The 23593-nt window shown below is 40.4% G+C and overlaps 9 non-coding genes across 9 annotated transcripts; all 9 read left to right on the forward strand.

Moving 5' to 3' along the window:
* Nucleotides 1-9007: 9007 nt before the first annotated feature.
* TRNAC-GCA (transfer RNA cysteine (anticodon GCA)) lies at nucleotides 9008-9079 on the forward strand. The gene has a single exon. It is a non-coding gene; the product is annotated as a tRNA-Cys (tRNA).
* Nucleotides 9080-10089: 1010 nt separating this feature from the next.
* TRNAC-GCA (transfer RNA cysteine (anticodon GCA)) lies at nucleotides 10090-10161 on the forward strand. The gene has a single exon. It is a non-coding gene; the product is annotated as a tRNA-Cys (tRNA).
* A 1012-nt stretch (nucleotides 10162-11173) lies between these two features.
* TRNAC-GCA (transfer RNA cysteine (anticodon GCA)) lies at nucleotides 11174-11245 on the forward strand. Its single transcript has one exon. It is a non-coding gene; the product is annotated as a tRNA-Cys (tRNA).
* A 2093-nt stretch (nucleotides 11246-13338) lies between these two features.
* On the forward strand, nucleotides 13339-13410 carry TRNAC-GCA (transfer RNA cysteine (anticodon GCA)). Its single transcript has one exon. It is a non-coding gene; the product is annotated as a tRNA-Cys (tRNA).
* Nucleotides 13411-15505: 2095 nt separating this feature from the next.
* On the forward strand, nucleotides 15506-15577 carry TRNAC-GCA (transfer RNA cysteine (anticodon GCA)). Its single transcript has one exon. It is a non-coding gene; the product is annotated as a tRNA-Cys (tRNA).
* Nucleotides 15578-17670: 2093 nt separating this feature from the next.
* TRNAC-GCA (transfer RNA cysteine (anticodon GCA)) lies at nucleotides 17671-17742 on the forward strand. The gene has a single exon. It is a non-coding gene; the product is annotated as a tRNA-Cys (tRNA).
* Nucleotides 17743-18751: 1009 nt separating this feature from the next.
* On the forward strand, nucleotides 18752-18823 carry TRNAC-GCA (transfer RNA cysteine (anticodon GCA)). The gene has a single exon. It is a non-coding gene; the product is annotated as a tRNA-Cys (tRNA).
* A 1011-nt stretch (nucleotides 18824-19834) lies between these two features.
* On the forward strand, nucleotides 19835-19906 carry TRNAC-GCA (transfer RNA cysteine (anticodon GCA)). The gene has a single exon. It is a non-coding gene; the product is annotated as a tRNA-Cys (tRNA).
* A 2094-nt stretch (nucleotides 19907-22000) lies between these two features.
* TRNAC-GCA (transfer RNA cysteine (anticodon GCA)) lies at nucleotides 22001-22072 on the forward strand. The gene has a single exon. It is a non-coding gene; the product is annotated as a tRNA-Cys (tRNA).
* The last annotated feature ends 1521 nt before the right edge of the window (nucleotides 22073-23593 follow it).

Below are 23593 nucleotides of genomic sequence, written 5' to 3' on the forward strand. Positions count from 1 at the left end.
CATTGTGTGAAAACGGATAGGGAAAGAGTGGCAGAACTCCCTTCGGTGTCTGGTAAGGGGGGAGTCGACCACACACCCAGCAATTAGTGGCATTGCTGGTCTGGTGTGAATAGTGTAACATACAAATAAAAGTTATTGTTGCGCATTGCAAGTCGGTAGGATAACTCGTGAGGGGGTAGTTCACTAAATGTGTGCTCTACTGTATCATTAGAGGAAAAGTGTGAATGTGAATCAAGAGGAGGAAAAAATACATGTAGCATATAACTTATACATGTGACCGTAAGACTCAGAAATAACATAAACAATAATGTAACAACACATCTGCTTCGCAGACTTTTACAGTATCTTATTTTCTTGGAGTTACGTCTATCTCTCTCACTATGTGGGTCTATCTCATACATGTCAGGAACCTGTCTAACCGCTTCACCCGAGAGGGACTTAAACAATTAAACGCTGTCTGACTTGCTAGACCTTAACTTGAGTTTATACTCCTGCTGCGGAGTTTTCTCTAACAGGGGAAGTTTAGAGTCAGTATCGGGGCAGTCCTTGAAAAAAAGTCTTTGGACGCAGTCCATGGAAACGCTTGATGTGACTGGAGTGAAGCCAACCTTTTCGTCCTTCCAGCTTCACGGCGGTCCTTGTGGTCATCAGAACAAGTTTCGGCTCCTTCCAGCGGGGCTCCAGAGGGCTTGAACGATCAAAGTTACGAACGAGAACGAGATCTCCTGGAACGACCTCGTGCGGTTTCACCTGGGTGTTGTCTGGAAAGGCAGCCGCGACCTGTGAACGACAAGAGAGTAGTGCAGACATCAAGGAAGCTAGGTAATCTGTCAGCATATTACTGTCAACATCGGTGATTTTACGTGGCATAGGTGTACCCCACATGTTTGGGGGACGACCAAACACTACTTCAAAAGGTGACAGACCAGATTGGGAGTGAGCGACCATTCTCATGTAGAAGAGGGCAACCGGCAGGGCTACCATCCAATCTACACCTTTCTCTGCACAGACCTTCGCTATTCGTATTTTCAGAGTTTGATTGTGTCTCTCGACGAGGCCAGCTGCCTCGGGGTGTCGTACGCAGTGGAACTTCCACTGGTACCCTAACAAAAGTGATACTTGTTTCATGAGTTCGGATGAGAATGGCTGTCCGTTGTCTGAATACACGACCCGAGGTAAACCATAGCGTGGGAAGAACTCACGAACCAACTGCCTGGCAGTGTAATCTGGGACTGGATATGCTTCTGTCCATCTGGACAAAGCGCAGACAACTACGAGGACATACTTGAAACCTCGGCATCGATCCATCTGAATATAATCCATCTGGAGAACTTCAAAAGGGTGGTCAGGAGGATGGAATCCACCTTGTTCCACGGGAACACCTTTACCTGGATTGAACTGACAACAGATCATGCAGGTACGCACTTTCTGCTTCGCGGCTGCTCGTAAATGCTTGTTAAACCAGAGGTTCTGGATGCTATCTAACATGGCTTTTTCTCCTAAATGTGCTGGACTATGTGCTGTATTAATGATGACTTGAACCATAGAGTCGGGGAGAAACCATGTGGCTTTTCCCTTCGTCAACCATCCCTGATCTGTCTGGACCCCTCCTTGTTCAGACCATTTCTTGATTTCGTCTGGGGTAGCATGTGTCTGTATGTCTTGGACGTCTTGTGTAGGGTCCTTAACTGTCATACAAGTCGTCTGATCTGGAACATCTGTCTTTGTCGTGTTAACTGGAATGTCTGGAGTCTGAGCTGTAAGCTTGGCTGTTCGATCTGCTAGATCGTTACCCTGGGAAATGGTGTCAGTGGCTTTCGTATGTGCTTTGCACTTCATAATGGCAATGGCTGTCGGCAAATGTATTGCTTCTAACAGAGCTTGAATGAGGGGGCCATGCTGAATCTTGGCTCCATGAGAGGTCATGAAACCTCTTTCTTGCCAGAGGACTCCAAAGTCGTGAACGACTCCGAATGCATAACGTGAATCCGTATATATGTTTACTTTCAGGTTCTTAGCTCGTATGCAGGCTTGGGTCAGAGCGATGAGCTCTGCTGCTTGAGCAGACAGGGTGTCAATACGATGTGTTTCTATAACTTCAGTTTCAGTAGTCACTGCATACGCGGCTACTAACTCTCCTGTACTCGTTCTCATACATGAACCATCCACGTAAAGTGTCAGGTCTAGGTCAGGTAATGCAATGTCCGTCAAGTCTTGTCTTGGCTTTGTCATGGTGTTAATAACTTCCACACACTCATGTGTGGCAGGATTTGATGTAATCGAGGGTAACAGTGTAGCAGGATTTAATATGTTGCAACGTCTGATTTCTATGTGTGGCTGAAACAGTGTCAGTTCATATCCTGTTAATCGTGCAATTGTCAAATGCTGAGTCTGTGTTCGGTTTAAAAGAACTTCCACGGAGTGTGGAACTTGTACTGTCAGGGAGTGTCCTAACACTATGGAATCACTTTGTCTGATAGCTAGAGCTGTGGCTGCAACTGATTTGAGGCACGCAGGCAGAGCCTGGGCTACTGGATCTAATGTGCTAGAAAAATAAGCACAAGGTTTGTGTTGTCCTGCTTGATCTTGCGTGAGAACAGATAATGCTGTACCATCACGTTCAGTAACAAAAAGTGTAAAAGGCTTACTGTAGTTTGGTGTCGCTAAAACAGGTGCATTACATAAAGCTTTCTTTAACTCATTGAAAACAAGTGTATGTTCCTGGGTCAGTCGATGTCGCTGCCTCCTGTGTTGTCAACTGTATCAGTGGCTTGGCTAGATATGCATACTGAGGAATCCATTGTCTGCAGTAAGAAGTGAGGCCGATAAAAGCTCGTACCTCCTTCTGTGTCTTGGGCTGTGGAAGATGTGCAATTAACTGGATACGGTCAGGTGTCAACTGTCTACCCCTCTTGGACAGCAAGTGTCCAAGGTATACCACTTGCTGGACACAGAATTGCAGTTTCGAAGGGGACACCTTGTGCCCCATTTCTGCCAGAAAATACAAGACGGTCAGTGACGCACGTTCACAGTCACGTTCTGTACGGGCTGTGATCAATAGATCATCGACATACTGAAGCAGGGCAGTGTCAGTTGGCATGTGAATACTGTCTAGTTGTCGTTTAAGTGCTTGACTGTAAATACTAGGACTTTCTGTGAAACCTTGAGGTGCACGTGTGAATTTATAGCTTCTTCCATTTAAACAGAATCCGAAAAGGAACTGGCTGTCTGGATGAATGGGGACACTAAAGAATGCGTTCTTGAGATAAATAACAGTAAAGAACGTAGCTTCAGAATCAATGGCAGTCAATAGGGAAGAGATATCTGGAACCACTGGGTACTGGGGTATGATACATTTATTAAGTTCTCGAAGGTCAATCACTAATCGATAAACTGGAGGTGCATTTGGGTCAGTACGTTTAAGAATCGGAATGATAGGAGAATTACAGACATTGGAGTCAGTTTCTACAACTACTCTTTGAGCAATGAGCTCGTCAATGATTTTCGATAAGGCTGCTACAGCCTCAGGTGGCAATTTGTACTGTCGGATTCGTGGTAACACAACTCCTTGTTTCAGAGTGACACGATATGGTGTAATGTGCATACAACCTACATCAGTTGGACCTTGCGCCCATAAATGCTGTGGTACATTCAGTAATCTTGGATCAAAATCTCTTAACACATAATGTCCTTTAAAATCACGTAAAAACAATCTCACTCCTTCCGGAGAACAACATATTACTGCACCTAATTCTTTCAAAGTTTTAATACCAAGTACGTTTTCAGGACATGATTTCGTAAGTAACAAGTCTGTAGTTCGAGACAATGGACCAACTTCTAGGGAAACTGGTTTTGATATTTCATTAACAATAGGCTTTCCTGAAAATCCCAGGGAAACATTTCTTGAGCCTGAGAGTGGAGCCCCCGGAACCTCGTCATGACTGATGGTAGTCCTACTTGCCCCTGTATCAATCAGAAACTTTCTGTCTTTCCCTAATACTTGACTGTGTACATAGGGACCCTCTTGATCTACAGGAACCTCGATGAGAGGCAAGCCAACCTCCCTCTCTAGGCTGTTTCATGAATACTGTTGATATTCTGGATAATCTGACTGTGCGTACTGGTACATCTGTTGTGTAACGTGTTGTGTGGCAGCTATAGGCTGCGGTACTGTAACTGTCTGTTGTGCGTTCTGCGGTGGTTGCGTATTCTGCGGAACCTGTTCCTGTCTAGGAGGACGCGGTCTCTCTTTTGTCTTACCAGTAGCTATGTTGTGTTTCAGAACTGCACATTCGTTTATATAATTACCTGGCTGTTTACAGTAATTGCATGTCCCTATGACGGGAGCTGCAGAATGACTAGTCTGATTCGTACCCCTCTTCTGACCATCTGATGGAACAGACTGTGCAACTAATACTTTCATTTTCGTGTCTTTCATACATCTTCTTTCGTGTTCTTGCTCTTCTCTGATTCGATTCTGATGGTACTGTAGCATCTGTAACATTTGGGACGGGGTATTAGCTTGCCAGGTACTCTCGACTTTTAGTACTCGATTTTTAACTTGTGGTAAAGAATTCTCAACTAGTTTGGTAACAAAAAGATGTGGATACGACTCACTACTTGTTTTCAAACCGCTATTGATAATGAAACATTTCTCAAATCTGGAATAAAAATCACTAGTGTCTTCGTCTTGTTTCTGTTTACAGGCTGAGATGGCATCCCAGTCTTCTTTTTTCGTGGCTAGTAATCTTGGCAAGACTCGGGCAATTCTTTGGCTTTTTCCCCGAGACCAGTACCAGGAACTCGTGTGTTATCTTCGTTCTCTAACGCTGTCCAGTCAATCTTTTTCTCTCCCACCTCCCATTCTTTTTCTTTGAGTTTTTCATATATGCCCGCAGGCAGCAGGACCTTTAACATTTTGATGATATCAGGATACGTGTATTCTCCCATATGGAGCATGTCTTTTAATTCACGGTGTAATCCTGCCGGATCTTTATCGTGACAGGGCACTAACTTTTTCATTTCTAGTAGTTCTATTTTCGTTAAAGGGGTGTAAACAAATACTCGTTCGAGGTCACCTCCCGTTCCCTTAACAGGATGCACTTCTCGCAAGGGATTCTGTCTGTCTATGTAGAATGGGGGTGGAACAGGAACAAAATGTGGAGTCAGGAACGTTCTGTATTTGTGGCGCTGTTCTAAAATGACACTAATCAAATCGGTACCTAGACCTTTCCATCTGTTTAGGAGTAACTCGTTCAATACATTATATAAAGGACCTGGATCAGAATGCTGACTCTCGTACAATGTAATGAGGTGTTGGATCATGTACATACCCACCAGTCGCTGTTCGTCTGGGGGAAGCTTCAGAAACATTCGAGCTACTACTTCGTCTGAATACGTGGTAGAATCACTAGTCCATCGAACTGCTGATCGGGCTAGTTCTTGTTCATGCATGGTACTAAGCTCACTGTAACCTATTCGTAGTTTCAGAACTTTATCGGTAGCCTGGAATAAATGTTCAAGAGAACACTGTTCTGGTACGGGAGGAGGAAAAGCTTTCTTGTAGTCTGAGCGTGTGTGTCTGTCAAAAGGTCTCGTCCTACCTACATACGCTATTCTGGTGGGATTCTCGGTGTCTACATCTTCGTCTGAAGAGTCATTCTCTTTCTCGGCTACTCTCATTGCTTTCTCCCTTTCGTGTATGCTTATAATTTCCTTACGAATCTTTCTGTACATGGTTTCTATACAATTTTGTGTCTTGTGTTTTCCTTCTGCTATATTGTCACTCCATCTTGTCAGGGCCTTCATCTCGTCTTTGTCTTTATCAGGATGATCCTGTTCTCTTATTAAACAATTTATTAAAAATTGCAAAATCATGCTTTGAATCTCGACTTTCCTGTGTGCCATAGCTTCGTGAATACTTTCTGGTTTCTCCCCTGTTCGGATGAAATGATATATTCTGTCTAAATGTTCTTTCATATCTGATATGGTAATCAAAAAGTTTGCAACTCGTCGTAAACGTACGGAATATAATATCATGTGATCTTCGCCTGGCACTGGGTCATATCTACAATCAGTAAGGTACTTTTTGAGGGCTTCGTACGTAGCCACTTTTGGCGTGCGCTGTAATGCTGCGTCTCTCAGCGTCAGTCGTTTTGTTTGAGGTGGGGTGATAGGAATACCTCCCCCTGCTCCTCCTGAACTAGAATCGTCAATTAATACCGAATGTGCGGCTGCTGGTAATGTGACTGGTAAAGTAGGCGTACGTAATGTGGGTTGGTCCTGGGTACTGGCACATTAACAGGATTCCCGGGACCAACGGCTGGAGGCACAGTAATTACGTTATTAACAGGGTGTTGAAGTTGAACAGGCGGGGTAGGATTCGTATTAGCATATTCTGGGACAGTGTCGTCTAAATAGGAAGACAGGAAGATTTCAGCTGCAGTCGGTTTATGACGTAGCTTAGTCGGGACCAATGGTGGCGGTAAATTACAGGGTGTTTCCGGGGTCGCCTTCGGCAAACCCTCGGCGAGAAGGGGATACATACCTTTAATAAGGGCATTTCTTTGTCTGTCTGACTGTTCTGCTCTAACTCGTTCACCTTCTTCTAGTAATTCCCTTTCTTGGGCTTTTTCTGAGGATTCCCTACTTAGTTCTGTTTTTCTGAATTCTTTTTCTGTTCTCTTATGCGATTCTTTACGCCACAAATCTATGGCATCTTTCTGGGATTGTCTGGCTTTCTTTTTCCATAATGCTTCCTCTACTCTCATGATGCACTCGGCATCCCATGTTCCTGAAACAGGCCATCTATATTTCTCTTCGAGATCCTTGGTATAGTCTACCCATAAGTCTAGATACAGTATGGCATCTAAGCCATGTTTATGATACATGAAATGTCCAGGACTGTCCCTGGGAGGGACAGGAACTGATTCTTCGAGTAACGCTTTTCTGGTTTTTATCTGACGTAACTTTGAAAACAGAGGCATCTTTGAACGTACTTGAACTTGAACACAATACACAATGAACACAGTAATGCAATAGCGAAACAATTCACTCATACCACGACATCAAAAAACACATAAAAACAGTTCGAACAGATACTACCTAGTACATTGAAAACATAATACATCGAAAACATAATACTGGAACTTCTCGAGAAACTATACTAGAAAACAGAATTACTAGAATTACTGGATGCACTGCTAAAACAGTACAGAACATACCGGTCTCCTAAAGAGACACGTCATACCGTATCCACCTAGGTGAACACGTCGGACCGGATCTGTGTACCCAAACCCGTCGGACCGGGCACAAATTAATGAACCCGTCTAGATACGTTCCCAGCAACGGTACTCACCGGGAAGCAAAACTGAAGGCTTCGGACTGGACTGGACTGCTACGACGTCTGGTTACTACGCACTACGCATGCGCCTCGGGCTTCGGAAACAGGTGGGCCTCAGGATACCTCGGACCTTGCTCTCTCGGTTTGGGCTCTGGTCGGGACGATCCGCCTTCCTCACCGCCTCGTCTGGATGCCGGACCGCAGTCTCCGTCTCCTCCGTGGGCCTGAGGGAGACTTGAGCAGGAATACCTGCAGGTGCGCAGTAGAGGTCCGTCACGGCTGTAGAAGGGTCAGGGGGCCTGCGTTACATCGCCGGCGCGTGGGGAAGGGGCTCGGTCCTGTTCGGGCGCCATTTATGTGGTAAATAAATAAATAATTACCGGTACTATTTTTCTATGCATTAACTGAAAAGGATAGCTCAATAAATAAGAGGCAGAATCCGTGGTATCTGAGTCATACGGGCTTTAATTAAGTGGCTCGAGCCAATGGACATCGGGTTGCATCACCTGCTAAGGTTCAGGAAGGGACAGACACAGGAAAAAGAGGGACAGGCGGGACAGCTAATATCTCACTAACATCATACAGTATATATAGTAAAACAGTACAATTGCATTGAATACAGTAGGCGTAACAAGTGACAAACGGAAGATAAGAACATATGGGCGTAAAAAGAAGGCGTGCACAGGGCGTGCACGGAGGTGTGTGATGTAAACGTCACAGAAGTGTCATAAGTGGGTGGATACATGGAGGGGGCTTCATGGGCAGCCGGAACCTTTAACCTACTGGTGCGCGCAAACGAGTCATGACGTGTAACTGGGGAGAGCTGGGGGCTCTGACTCCTAGCACTAGAAGAGGAGACTAAAGTCTGGGATGTCAGAACGACCTGTACCTATAGCATATCTGATATCTTGTGTTTGGAGTACATGTTGCTTGAATCTAAAAGTCATCAGGGCAAAGGCTACTTGTCACTAAGGCTAGTGCATGCATATATTTCCTCATGTATTGCGTGTGCTATGGATCTTCTATGGATACTAATTCAGTAATTCACTTGCATGGAGACAGGAAGACTAGACTATAGATGAAGATGTTTATGCGGTTCGTTAACTAGGAATGTGAAGCCGGGGAACTGAACAGATAACTGTAGGCATAACATATTCTTGGCAGACAGGCAGACTAGGCCAGGCAGGGCACCGCGCTGCTTGGCAGGAAGTAAGTGAAGGGTCAGGGATGCGGGCGGGGCTGCATCTCTCCCCGGAGTGGTTCAGGAGACTTGAGGCTTGATTCTGGTGTCCGGGCCCTGTGAGGCTTAGAAACGGGTGCAACTCGATGATTTATCGTACACAATGTAAAGACGTTGGCAACATAGGCCTAGAAGCCAAATTCACGTTGCTTTAAGAAGGACTGGATAACTGGCATACTAACGTTGGACACAACTGTAAATGCGTCTTTATTCGGTCATGGGGGTAAATATGCATATTAATCATGCACATATAACATATGATAGGGAACACGTAGGGACACACAACAGGGCAAAATTCTATTTTCCTCAGACTACTTCTCCTGTTCCACAGTTTCAAGGTTGTACTTTCTGGCACAACTTAGTATGATCCTCACACTCTTTCATGATGTACTGATATTTTGTCATTCTGATTTTCCTGAAAAGCTGGGGATATAGCTCAGGGGTAGAGCATTTGACTGCAGATCAAGAGGTCCCTGGTTCAAATCCGGGTGTCCCCTCACCCTATTCTGATTCTGTTGTTTGTAATTGGGACTTTTCATCAATTCCATGTGGATCATCTTTGACAGAGTCAGTGTTCCCTTGGATATTGCACTTTAATAGCATTTCAGTGATTCCTGCTCAAAACCTGTGAGTAAATGCAGTTTTTAACACTCGGCTTGGTATTCCCTTTGGGAAATTTCTGAAACATCATTGATCAATTTTGGAATTCGGCTCTTCCTTTCACAGCACTAAACAAAGGGAATGGACTATGAAACCAATTGACAACTTTGTTATACTGTTTGGTGCTTTCTTGTATTGCACTGAAGAAATGGCGTATAAAACTTGGCAGCGAAGCAGTCAATCTATTTCTCATTTCACCTGTGTCTTCAGTCTTACATATATTTCACCTCTTCTCTGTGCATGCAAAGTATGTGTTTGTTTGAAGCACTTCATTTTTGTGCAACGTAGGAACTATTTAATTTCTCCTTAAAAGCTCTGCCTACGTGCAAGATGTACGAACTATCATTGCAGTTGCAAGAAGGCTGGTCTGAAGAATCAGGCCATTTGCAAACGCAAAATGGCTTTTTCTGATGTAATAAATGGAAGGTATTCGAAAGGGGTGTTTGGGTGTACCTTCCAAATACCGAATTGTAGTGGTACGTAGAATTGTTTTTCCACCATAATTTGGCCTAAAACAATCATACTTCATCACCATCTCAGTGATTGTGGTAACCAATCCTCAAATGATAAGGTGTCCCGTAAAAACCTCTTCCCCTTTAAGAATGTTTCAAAACAGTCATTGTATGTAGAGGCATTGGTCCTATGTACCACTGCCTATTCAAATAAAATAACAATGAAACAAATATCTGTTTTTTAAATGAACCAGTTTTCCTTTAATAAATAATATTAAGGACTACTTCTCCTGTTCCACAGTTTCAAGGTTGTACTTTCCGGAACAACTTAGTATGATCCTCTCACTCTTTCATGATGTACTGATATTTTGTCATTCTGATTGTACTGTAAAGCTGGGGATATAGCTCAGTGGTAGAGCATTTGACTGCAGATCAAGAGGTCCCTGGTTCAAATCCTGGTGTCCCCTCACCCTATTTTGATTCTGTTGTTTGTAATTGGGACTTTCCATCAATTCCATTTGGATCATCTTTGACAGAGTCAGTGTTCCCTTGGATATTACACTTTAATGGCATTACAGTGTTTGCTTCTCAAAACCTGTGAGTAAATGCAGTTTTTAACACTCGGCTTGGTATTCCCTTTGGGAAATTTCTGAAACATCATTGATCAATTTTGGAATACGGCTCTTCCTTTCACAGCACTAAACAAAGGGAATGGACTATGAAACCAATTGACAACTTTGTTATACTGTTTGGTGCTTTATTGTATTGCACTGAAGAAATGGCGCATAAAACTTGGCAGCGAAGCAGTCAATCTATTTCTCATTTCACCTGTGTCTTCAGTCTTACATATATTCCACCTCTTCTCTGTGCATGCAAAGTATGTGTTTGTTTGAAGCGCTTCATTTTTGTGCAACGTAGGAACTATTTAATTTCTCCTTAAAAGCTCTGCCTACGTGCAAGATGTACGAACTATCATTGCAGTTGCAAGAAGGCTGGTCTGAAGAATCAGGCCATTTGCAAACGCAAAATGGCTTTTTCTGATGTATTAAATGGAAGGTATTCGAAAGGGGTGTTTGGGTGTACCTTCCAAATACCGAATTGTAGTGGTACGTAGAAATGCTTTTCCACCATAATTTGGCCCAAAACAATCATACTTCATCATCATCTCCGTGATTGTGGTAACCAATCCTCAAATGATAAGGTGTCCCGTAAAAACCTCTTCCCCTTTAAGAATGTTTCAAAACAATCATTGTATGTAGGGGCATTGGTCCTATGTACCACTGCCTATTCAAATAAAATAACAATGAAACAAATACATCTGTTTTTTAAATGATCCACTTTTCCTTTAATAAATAATATTAACGACTACTTCTCCTGTTCCACAGTTTCAAGGTTGTACTTTCTTGCACAACTTAGTATGATCCTCACACTCTTTCATGATGTACTGATATTTTGTCATTCTGATATTACTGAAAAGCTGGGGATATAGCTCAGTGGTAGAGCATTTGACTGCAGATCAGGAGGTCCCTGGTTCAAATCCGGGTGTCCCCTCACCCTATTTTGATTCTGTTGTTTCTAAATGGGACTTTTAATCAATTCCATTTGGATCATCTTTAACAGAGTCAGTGTTCCCTTGGATATTGCACTTTAATAGCATTTCAGTGTTTCCTGCTCAAAACCTGTGAGTAAATGCAGTTTTTAACACTCGGCTTGTTATTCCCTTTGGGAAATTTCTGAAACATCATTGATCAATTTTGGAATTCGGCTCTACCTTTCACAGCACTAAACAAAGGGAATGTACTATGAAACCAATTGACAACTTTGTTATACTGTTTGGTGCTTTCTTGTATTGCACTGAAGAAATGGCGTATAAAACTTGGCAGCGAAGCAGTCAACTATTTCTCATTTCACCTGTGTCTTCAGTCTTACATATATTCCACCTCTTCTCTGTGCATGCAAAGTATGTGTTTGTTTGAAGCACTTCATTTTTGTGCAACGTAGGAACTATTTAATTTCTCCTTAAAAGCTCTGCCTACGTGCAAGATGTACGAACTATCATTGTAGTTGCAAGAAGGCTGGTCTGAAGAATCAGGCCATTTGCAAACACAAAATGGCTTTTTCTGATGTATTAAATAGAAGGTATTCTAAAGGGGTGTTTGGGTGTACCTTCCAAAAACCGAATTGTAGTGGTACGTAGAAATGTTTTTCCACCATAATTTGGCCCAAAACAATCATACTTCTTCATCTTCTCTGTGATTGTGGTAACTAATCCTCAAATGATAAGGTGTCCCGTAAAAACCTCTTCCCCTTTAAGAATGTTTCAAAACAATCATTGTATGTAGAGGCATTGGTCCTATGTACCACTGCCTATTCAAATAAAATAACAATGAAACAAATAAATCTGTTTTTTAAATGATCCAGTTTTCCTTTAATAAATAATATTAAGGACTAATTCTCCTGTTCCACAGTTTCAAGGTTGTACTTTCTGGCACAACTTATTATGATCCTCACACTCTTTCATGATGTACTGATATTTTGTCATTCTGATTTTACTGAAAAGCTGGGGATATAGCTCAGTGGTATAGCATTTGACTGCAGATCAAGAGGTCCCTGTTTCAAATCCGGGTGTCCTCTCACCCTATTTTGATTCTGTTGTTTGTAATTGGGACTTTTCATCAATTCTATTTGGATCATCTTTGACAGAGTCAGTGTTCCCTTGGATATTGCACTTTAATAGCATTTCAGTGTTTCCTGCTCAAAACCTGTGAGTAATTGCAGTTTTTAACAGTCGGCTTGTTATTCCCTTTGGGAAATTTCTGAAACATCATTGATCAATTTTGGAATTCGGCTCTTCCTTTCACAGCACTAAACAAAGGGAATGGACTATTAAACCAATTGACAACTTTGTTATACTGTTTGGTGCTTTCTTGTATTGCACTGAAGAAATGGCGTATAAAACTTGGCAGCGAAGCAGTCAATCTATTTCTCATTTCACCTGTGTCTTCAGTCTTACATATATTCCACCTCTTCTCTGTGCATGCAAAGTATGTGTTTGTTTGAAGCACTTCATTTTTGTGCAACGTAGGAACTATTTAATTTCTCCTTAAAAGCTCTGCCTACGTGCAAGATGTACGAACTATCATTGCAGTTGCAAGAAGGCTGGTCTGAAGAATCAGGCCATTTGCAAACGCAAAATGGCTTTATCTGATGTATTAAATGGAAGGTATTCGAAAGGGGTGTTTGGGTGTACCTTCCAAATACCGAATTGTAGTGGTACGTAGAAATGTTTTTCCACCATAATTTGGACCAAAACAATCATACTTCATCACCATCTCAGTGATTGTGGTAACCAATCCTCAAATGATAAGGTGTCCCGTAACAACCTCTTCCCCTTTAAGAATGTTTCAAAACAGTCATTGTATGTAGAGGCATTGGTCCTATGTACCACTGCCTATTCAAATAAAATAACAATGAAACAAATATCTGTTTTTTAAATGATCCAGTTTTCCTTTAATAAATAATATTAAGGACTACTTCTCCTGTTCCACAGTTTCAAGGTTGTACTTTCCGGGGCAACTTAGTATGATCCTCTCACTCTTTCATGATGTACTGATATTTTGTCATTCTGGTTGTACTGTAAAGCTGGGGATATAGCTCAGTGGTAGAGCATTTGACTGCAGATCAAGAGGTCCCTGGTTCAAATCCTGGTGTCCCCTCACCCTATTTTGATTCTGTTGTTTGTAATTGGTACTTTCCATCAATTCCATTTGGATCATCTTTGACAGAGTCAGTGTTCCCTTGGATATTGCACTTTAATGGCATTACAGTGTTTGCTTCTCAAAACCTGTGAGTAAATGCAGTTTTTAACACTTGGCTTGGTATTCCCTTTGGGAAATTTCTGAAACATCATTGATCAATTTTGGAATTCGGCTCTTCCTTTCACAGCACTAAACAAAGGGAATGGACTATGAAACCAATTGACAACTTTGTTATACTGTTTGGTGCTTTCTTGTATTGCACTGAAGAAATGGCGTATAAAACTTGGCAGCGAAGCAGTCAATCTATTTCTCATTTCACCTGTGTCTTCAGTCTTACATATATTCCACCTCTTCTCTGTGCATGCAAAGTATGTGTTTGTTTGAAGCACTTCATTTTTGTGAAACGGAGGAACTATTTAATTTCTCCTTAAAAGCTCTGCCTACGTGCAAGATGTACGAACTATCATTGCAGTTGCAAGAAGGCTGATCTGAAGAATCAGGCCATTTGCAAACGCAAAATGGCTTTTTCTGATGTATTAAATGGAAGGTATTCGAAAGGGGTGTTTGGGTGTGCCTTCCAAATACCGAATTGTAGTGGTACGTAGAAATGTTTTTCCACCATAATTTGGCCGAAAACAATCATACTTCATCACCATCTCAGTGATTGTGGTAACTAATCCTCAAATGATAAGGTGTCCCGTAAAAACCTCTTCCCCTTTAAGAATGTTTCAAAACAATCATTGTATGTAGAGGCATTAGTCCTATGTACCACTGCCTATTCAAATAACATAACAATGAAACAAATAAATCTGTTTTTTAAATGATCCAGGTTTCCTTTAATAAATAATATTAAGGACTACTTCTCCTGTTCCACAGTTTCAAGGTTGTACTTTCTGGCACAACTTAGTATGATCCTCACACTCTTTCATGATGTACTGATATTTTGTCATTCTGATTTTACTGAAAAGCTGGGGATATAGATCAGGGGTAGAGCATTTGACTGCAGATCAAGAGGTCCCTGGTTCAAATCCGGGTGTCCCCTCACCCTATTTTGATTCTGTTGTTTGTAATTGGGACTTTTCATCAATTCCATGTGGATCATCTTTGACAGAGTCAGTGTTCCCTTGGATATTGCACTTTAATAGCATTTCAGTGATTCCTGCTCAAAACCTGTGAGTAAATGCAGTTTTTAACACTCGGCTTGGTATTCCCTTTGGGAAATTTCTGAAACATCATTGATCAATTTTGGAATTCGGCTCTTCCTTTCACAGCACTAAACAAAGGGAATGGACTATGAAACCAATTGACAACTTTGTTATACTGTTTGGTGCATTCTTGTATTGCACTGAAGAAATGTCAGATAAAACTTGGCAGCGAAGCAGTCAATCTATTTCTCATTTCACCTGTGTCTTCAGTCTTACATATATTCCACCTCTTCTCTGTGCATGCAAAGTATGTGTTTGTTTGAAGCACTTCATTTTTGTGAAACGTAGGAACTATTTAATTTCTCCTTAAAAGCTCTGCCTACGTGCAAGATGTACGAACTATCATTGCAGTTGCAAGAAGGCTGGTCTGAAGAATCAGGCCATTTGCAAACGCAAAATGGCTTTTTCTGATGTATTAAATGGAAGGTATTCGAAAGGGGTGTTTGGGTGTGCCTTCCAAATACCGAATTGTAGTGGTACGTAGAAATGTTTTTCCACCATAATTTGGCCCAAAACAATCATACTTCATCACCATCTCAGTGATTGTGGTAACTAATCCTCAAATGATAAGGTGTCCCGTAAAAACCTCTTCCCCTTTAAGAATGTTTCAAAACAATCATTGTATGTAGAGGCATTGGTCCTATGTACCACTGCCTATTCAAATAAAATAACAATGAAACAAATAAACTGTTTTTTAAATGATCCAGGTTTCCTTTAATAAATAATATTAAGGACTACTTCTCCTGTTCCACAGTTTCAAGGTTGTACTTTCTGGCACAACTTAGTATGATCCTCACACTCTTTCATGATGTACTGATATTTTGTCATTCTGATTTTACTGAAAAGCTGGGGATATAGCTCAGTGGTAGAGCATTTGACTGCAGATCAAGAGGTCCCTGGTTCAAACCCGGGTGTCCTCTCACCCTATTTTGATTCTGTTGTTTGTAAATGGGACTTTTCATGAATTCCATTTGGATCATCTTTGACAATCATTGTTCCCTTGGATATTGCACTTTAATAGCATTTCAGTGTTTCCTGCTCAAAACCTGTGAGTGAATGCAGTTTTTAACAGTCGGCTTGTTATTCCCTTTGGGAAATTTCTGAAACATCATTGATCAATTTTGGAATTCGGCTCTTCCTTTCACAGCACTAAACAAAGGGAATGGACTATGAAACCAATTGACAACTTTGTTATACTGTTTGGTGCTTTCTTGTATTGCACTGAAGAAATGGCGTATAAAACTTGGCAGCGAAGCAGTCAATCTATTTCTCATTTCACCTGTGTCTTCAGTCTTACATATATTCCACCTCTTCTCTGTGCATGCAAAGTATGTGTTTGTTTGAAGCACTTCATTTTTGTGCAACGTAGGAACCGTTTAATTTCTCCTTAAAAGCTCTGCCTACGTGCAAGATGTACGTACTATCATTGCAGTTGCAAGAAGGCTGGTCTGAAGAATCAGGCCATTTGCAAACGCAAAATGGCTTTTTCTGATGTATTAAATGGAAGGTATTCGAAAGGGGTGTTTGGGTGTGCCTTCCAAATACCGAATTGTAGTGGTACGTAGAAATGTTTTTCCACCATAATTTGGCCGAAAACAATCATACTTCATCACCATCTCAGTGATTGTGGTAACTAATCCTCGAATGATAAGGTGTCCCGTAAAAACCTCTTCCCCTTTAAGAATGTTTCAAAACAATCATTGTATGTAGAGGCATTAGTCCTATGTACCACTGCCTATTCAAATAACATAACAATGAAACAAATAAATCTGTTTTTTAAATGATCCAGGTTTCCTTTAATAAATAATATTAAGGACTACTTCTCCTGTTCCACAGTTTCAAGGTTGTACTTTCTGGCACAACTTAGTATGATCCTCACACTCTTTCATGATGTACTGATATTTTGTCATTCTGATTTTACTGAAAAGCTGGGGATATAGATCAGGGGTAGAGCATTTGACTGCAGATCAAGAGGTCCCTGGTTCAAATCCGGGTGTCCCCTCACCCTATTTTGATTCTGTTGTTTGTAATTGGGACTTTTCATCAATTCCATGTGGATCATCTTTGACAGAGTCAGTGTTCCCTTGGATATTGCACTTTAATAGCATTTCAGTGATTCCTGCTCAAAACCTGTGAGTAAATGCAGTTTTTAACACTCGGCTTGGTATTCCCTTTGGGAAATTTCTGAAACATCATTGATCAATTTTGGAATTCGGCTCTTCCTTTCACAGCACTAAACAAAGGGAATGGACTATGAAACCAATTGACAACTTTGTTATACTGTTTGGTGCATTCTTGTATTGCACTGAAGAAATGTCAGATAAAACTTGGCAGCGAAGCAGTCAATCTATTTCTCATTTCACCTGTGTCTTCAGTCTTACATATATTCCACCTCTTCTCTGTGCATGCAAAGTATGTGTTTGTTTGAAGCACTTCATTTTTGTGAAACGTAGGAACTATTTAATTTCTCCTTAAAAGCTCTGCCTACGTGCAAGATGTACGAACTATCATTGCAGTTGCAAGAAGGCTGGTCTGAAGAATCAGGCCATTTGCAAACGCAAAATGGCTTTTTCTGATGTATTAAATGGAAGGTATTCGAAAGGGGTGTTTGGGTGTGCCTTCCAAATACCGAATTGTAGTGGTTCGTAGAAATGTTTTTCCACCATAATTTGGCCCAAAACAATCATACTTCATCACCATCTCAGTGATTGTGGTAACTAATCCTCAAATGATAAGGTGTCCCGTAAAAACCTCTTCCCCTTTAAGAATGTTTCAAAACAATCATTGTATGTAGAGGCATTGGTCCTATGTACCACTGCCTATTCAAATAAAATAACAATGAAACAAATAAACTGTTTTTTAAATGATCCAGGTTTCCTTTAATAAATAATATTAAGGACTACTTCTCCTGTTCCACAGTTTCAAGGTTGTACTTTCCGGAACAACTTAGTATGATCCTCTCACTCTTTCATGATGTACTGATATTTTGTCATTCTGATTGTACTGTAAAGCTGGGGATATAGCTCAGTGGTAGAGCATTTGACTGCAGATCAAGAGGTCCCTGGTTCAAATCCTGGTGTCCCCTCACCCTATTTTGATTCTGTTGTTTGTAATTGGGACTTTCCATCAATTCCATTTGGATCATCTTTGACAGAGTCAGTGTTCCCTTGGATATTACACTTTAATGGCATTACAGTGTTTGCTTCTCAAAACCTGTGAGTAAATGCAGTTTTTAACACTCGGCTTGTTATTCCCTTTGGGAAATTTCTGAAACATCATTGATCAATTTTGGAATTCGGCTCTTCCTTTCACAGCACTAAACAAAGGGAATGGACTATGAAACCAATTGACAACTTTGTTATACTCTTTGGTGCTTTCTTGTATTGCACTGAAGAAATGGCGTATACAACTTGGCAGCGAAGCAGTCAACTATTTCTCATTTCACCTGTGTCTTCAGTCTTACATATATTCCACCTCTTCTCTGTGCATGCAAAGTATGTGTTTGTTTGAAGCACTTCATTTTTGTGCAACGTAGGAACTATTTAATTTCTCCTGAAAAGCTCTGCCTACGTGCAAGATGTACGAACTATCATTGCAGTTGCAAGAAGGCTGGTCTGAAGAATCAGGCCATTTGCAAACGCAAAATGGCTTTTTCTGATGTATTAAATGGAAGGTATTCGAAGGGGGTGTTTGGCTGTACCTTCCAAATACCGAATTGTAGTGGTACGTAGAAATGTTTTTCCACCATAATTTGGCCCAAAACAATCATACTTCATCACCATCTCAGTGATTGTGGTAACCAATCCTCAAATGATAAGGTGTCCCGTAAAAACCTCTTCCCCTTTAAGAATGTTTCAAAACAATCATTGTATGTAGAGGCATTGGTCCTATGTACCACTGCCTATTCAAATAAAATAACAATGAAACAAATATCTGTTTTTTAAATGATCCAGTTTTCCTTTAATGAATAATATTAAGGACTACTTCTCCTGTTCCACAGTTTCAAGGTTGTACTTTCCGGAACAACTTAGTATGATCCTCACACTCTTTCATGATGTACTGATATTTTGTCATTCTGATTTAACTGAAAAGTTGGGGATATAGCTCAGTGGTAGAGCATTTGACTGCAGATCAAGAGGTCCCTGGTTCAAATCCGGGTGTCCCCTCACCCTATTTTGATTCTGTTGTTTGTAATTGGGATTTTTCATCAATTCCATTTGGATCATCTTTAACAGAGTCAGTGTTCCCTTGGATATCGCACTTTAATAGCATTTCAGTGTTTCCTGCTCAAAACCTGTGAGTAAATGCAGTTTTTAACACTCGGCTTGTTATTCCCTTTGGGAAATTTCTGAAACATCATTGATCAATTTTGGAATTCGGCTCTTCCTTTCACAGCACTAAACAAAGGGAATGGATTATGAAACCAATTGACAACTTTGTTATACTCTTTGGTGCTTTCTTGTATTGCACTGAAGAAATGGCGTATACAACTTGGCAGCGAAGCAGTCAACTATTTCTCATTTCACCTGTGTCTTCAGTCTTACATATATTCCACCTCTTCTCTGTGCATGCAAAGTATGTGTTTGTTTGAAGCACTTCATTTTTGTGCAACGTAGGAACTATTTAATTTCTCCTTAAAAGCTCTGCCTACATGCAAGATGTACGAACTATCATTGCAGTTGCAAGAAGGCTGGTCTGAAGAATCAGGCCATTTGCAAACGCAAAATGGCTTTTTCTGATGTATTAAATGGAAGGTATTCGAAAGGGGTGTTTGGGTGTGCCTTCCAAATACCGAATTGTAGTGGTACGTAGAAATGTTTTTCCACCATAATTTGGACCAAAACAATCATACTTCATCACCATCTCAGTGATTGTGTTAACCAATCCTCAAATGATAAGGTGTCCCGTAAAAACCTCTTCCCCTTTAAGAATGTTTCAAAACAATCATTGTATGTAGAGGCATTGGTCCTATGTACCACTGCCTATTCAAATAAAATAACAATGAAACAAATAAATCTGTTTTTTAAATGATCCAGTTTTCCTTTAATAAATAATATTAAGGACTACTTCTCCTGTTCCACAGTTTCAAGGTTGTACTTTCTGGCACAACTTAGTATGAGCCTCACACTCTTTCATGATGTACTGATATTTTGTCATTCTGATTTTACTGAAAAGCTGGGGATATAGCTCAGTGGTAGAGCATTTGACTGCAGATCAAGAGGTCCCTGGTTCAAATCCGGGTGTCCCCTCACCCTATTTTGATTCTGTTGTTTGTAATTGGGACTTTTCATCAATTCCATTTGGATCATCTTTGACAGAGTCAGTGTTCCCTTGGATATTGCACTTTAATAGCATTTCAGTGTTTCCTGCTCAAAACCTGTGAGTAAATGCAGTTTTTAACACTCGGCTTGTTATTCCCTTTGGGAAATTTCTGAAACATCATTGATCAATTTTGGAATTCGGTTCTTCCATTCGCAGCACTAAACAAAGGGAATGGACTATTAAACCCATTGACAACTTTGTTATACTGTTTGGTGCTTTCTTGTATTGCACTGAAGAAATGGCGTATAAAACTTAGCAGCGAAGCAGTCAATCTATTTCTCATTTCACCTGTGTCTTCAGTCTTACATATATTCCACCTCTTCTCTGTGCATGCAAAGTATGTGTTTGTTTGAAGCACTTCATTTTTGTGCAACGTAGGAACTATTTAATTTTTCCTGAAAAGCTCTGCCTACGTGCAAGATGTACGAACTATCATTGCAGTTGCAAGAAGGCTGGTCTGAATAATCAGGCCATTTGCAAACGCAAAATGGCTTTTTCTGATGTATTAAATGGAAGGTATTCGAAAGGGGTGTTTGGGTGTACCTTCCAAATACCAAATTGTAGTGGTACTTAGAAATGTTTTTCCACCATAATTTGGCCCAAAACAATCATACTTCATCATCATCTCCGTGATTGTGGTAACCAATCCTCAAATGATAAGGTGTCCCGTAAAAACCTCTTCCCCTTTAAGAATGTTTCAAAACAATCATTGTATGTAGAGGCATTGGTCCTATGTACCACTGCCTATTCAAATAAAATAACAATGAAACAATTAAATCTGTTTTTTAAAGGATCCAGTTTTCCTTTAATAAATAATATTAAGGACTACTTCTCCTGTTCCACAGTTTCAAGGTTGTACTTTCTGGCACAACTTAGTATGATCCTCACACTCTTTCATGATGTACTGATATTTTGTCATTCTGATTTTACTGAAAAGCTGGGGATATAGCTCAGTGGTGGAGCATTTGACTGCAGATCAAGAGTTCCCTGGTTCAAATCCGGGTGTCCTATCACCCTATTTTGATTCTGTTGTTTGTAATTGGGACTTTTCATCAATTCTATTTGGATCATCTTTGACAGAGTCAGTGTTCCCTTGGATATTGCACTTTAATAGCATTTCAGTGTTTCCTGCTCAAAACCTGTGAGTGAATGCCGTTTTTAACAGTCGGCTTGTTATTCCCTTTGGGAAATTTCTGAAACATCATTGATCAATTTTGGAATTCGGCTCTTCCTTTCACAGCACTAAACAAAGGGAATGGACTATTAAACCAATTGACAACTTTGTTATACTGTTTGGTGCTTTCTTGTATTGCACTGAAGAAATGGCGTATAAAACTTGGCAGCGAAGCAGTCAATCTATTTCTCATTTCACCTGTGTCTTCAGTCTTACATATATTCCACCTCTTCTCTGTGCATGCAAAGTATGTGTTTGTTTGAAGCACTTCATTTTTGTGCAACGTAGGAACTATTTAATTTTTCCTTAAAAGCTCTGCCTACGTGCAAGATGTACGAACTATCATTGCAGTTGCAAGAAGGCTGGTCTGAAGAATCAGGCCATTTGCAAACGCAAAATGGCTTTATCTGATATATTAAATGGAAGGTATTCGAAAGGGGTGTTTGGGTGTACCTTCCAAATACCGAATTGTAGTGGTACGTAGAAATGTTTTTCCACCATAATTTGGCCCAAAACAATCATACTTTATCACCATCTCAGTGATTGTGGTAACCAATCCTCAAATGATAAGGTGTCCCGTAAAAACCTCTTCCCCTTTAAGAATGTTTCAAAACAATCATTGTATGTAGAGGCATTGGTCCTATGTACCACTGCCTATTCAAATAAAATAACAATGAAACAAATATCTGTTTTTTAAATGATCCAGTTTTCCTTTAATGAATAATATTAAGGACTACTTCTCCTGTTCCACAGTTTCAAGGTTGTACTTTCCGGAACAACTTAGTATGATCCTCACACTCTTTCATGATGTACTGATATTTTGTCATTCTGATTTTACTGAAAAGTTGGGGATATAGCTCAGTGGTAGAGCATTTGACTGCAGATCAAGAGGTCCCTGGTTCAAATCCTGGTGTCCCCTCACCCTATTTTGATTCTGTTGTTTGTAATTGGGATTTGTCATCAATTCCATTTGGATCATCTTTAACAGAGTCAGTGTTCCCTTAGATATCGCACTTTAATAGCATTTCAGTGTTTCCTGCTCAAAACCTGTGAGTAAATGCAGTTTTTAACACTCGGCTTGTTATTCCCTTTGGGAAATTTCTGAAACATCATTGATCAATTTTGGAATTCGGCTCTTCCTTTCACAGCACTAAACAAAGGGAATGGACTATGAAACCAATTGACAACTTTGTTATACTCTTTGGTGCTTTCTTGTATTGCACTGAAGAAATGGCGTATACAACTTGGCAGCGAAGCAGTCAACTATTTCTCATTTCACCTGTGTCTTCAGTCTTACATATATTCCACCTCTTCTCTGTGCATGCAAAGTATGTGTTTGTTTGAAGCACTTCATTTTTGTGCAACGTAGGAACTATTTAATTTCTCCTTAAAAGCTCTGCCTACATGCAAGATGTACGAACTATCATTGTAGTTGCAAGAAGGATGGTCTGAAGAATCAGGCCATTTGCAAACGCAAAATGGCTTTTTCTGATGTATTAAATAGAAGGTATTCGAAAGGGGTGTTTGGGTGTACCTTCCAAATACAGAATTGTAGTGGTACGTAGAAATGTTTTTCCACCATAATTTGGCCCAAAACAATCATACTTCATCACCATGTCAGTGATTGTGGTAACCAATCCTCAAATGATAAGGTGTCCCATAAAAACCTCTTCCCCTTTAAGAATGTTTCAAAACAATCATTGTATGTAGAGGCATTGGTCCTATGTACCACTGCCTATTCAAATAAAATAACAATGAAACAAATAAATCTGTTTTTTAAATGATCCAGTTTTCCTTTTAATAAATAATATTAAGGACTACTTCTCCTGTTCCACAGTTTCAAGTTTGTACTTTCTGGCACAACTTAGTATGATCCTCACACTCTTTCATGATGTACTGATATTTTGTCATTCTGATTTTACTGAAAAGCTGGGGATACAGCTCAGTGGTAGAGCATTTGACTGCAGATCAAGAGGTCCCTGGTTCAAATCCGGGTGTCCCCTCACCCTATTTTGATTCTGTTGTTTGTAATTGGGACTTTTCATCAATTCCATTTGGATCATCTTTGACAGAGTCAGTGTTCCCTTGGATATTGCACTTTAATAGCATTTCAGTGATTCCTGCTCAAAACCTGTGAGTAAATGCAGTTTTTAACACTCGGCTTGTTATTCCCTTTGGGAAATTTCTGAAACATCATTGATCAATTTTGGAATTTGGCTCTTCCTTTCACAGCACTAAACAAAGGGAATGGACTATGAAACCAATTGACAACTTTGTTATACTGTTTGGTGCTTTCTTGTATTGCACTGAGTAAATGGCGTATAAAACTTGGCAGCGAAGCAGTCAATCTATTTCTCATTTCACCTGTGTCTTCAGTCTTACATATATTCCACCTCTTCTCTGTGCATGCAAAGTATGTGTTTGTTTGAAGCACTTCATT

Source organism: Lissotriton helveticus, chromosome 1_2 (assembly GCF_964261635.1).
Source record: "Lissotriton helveticus chromosome 1_2, aLisHel1.1, whole genome shotgun sequence".
Lineage (NCBI taxonomy): Eukaryota > Metazoa > Chordata > Amphibia > Caudata > Salamandridae > Lissotriton > Lissotriton helveticus.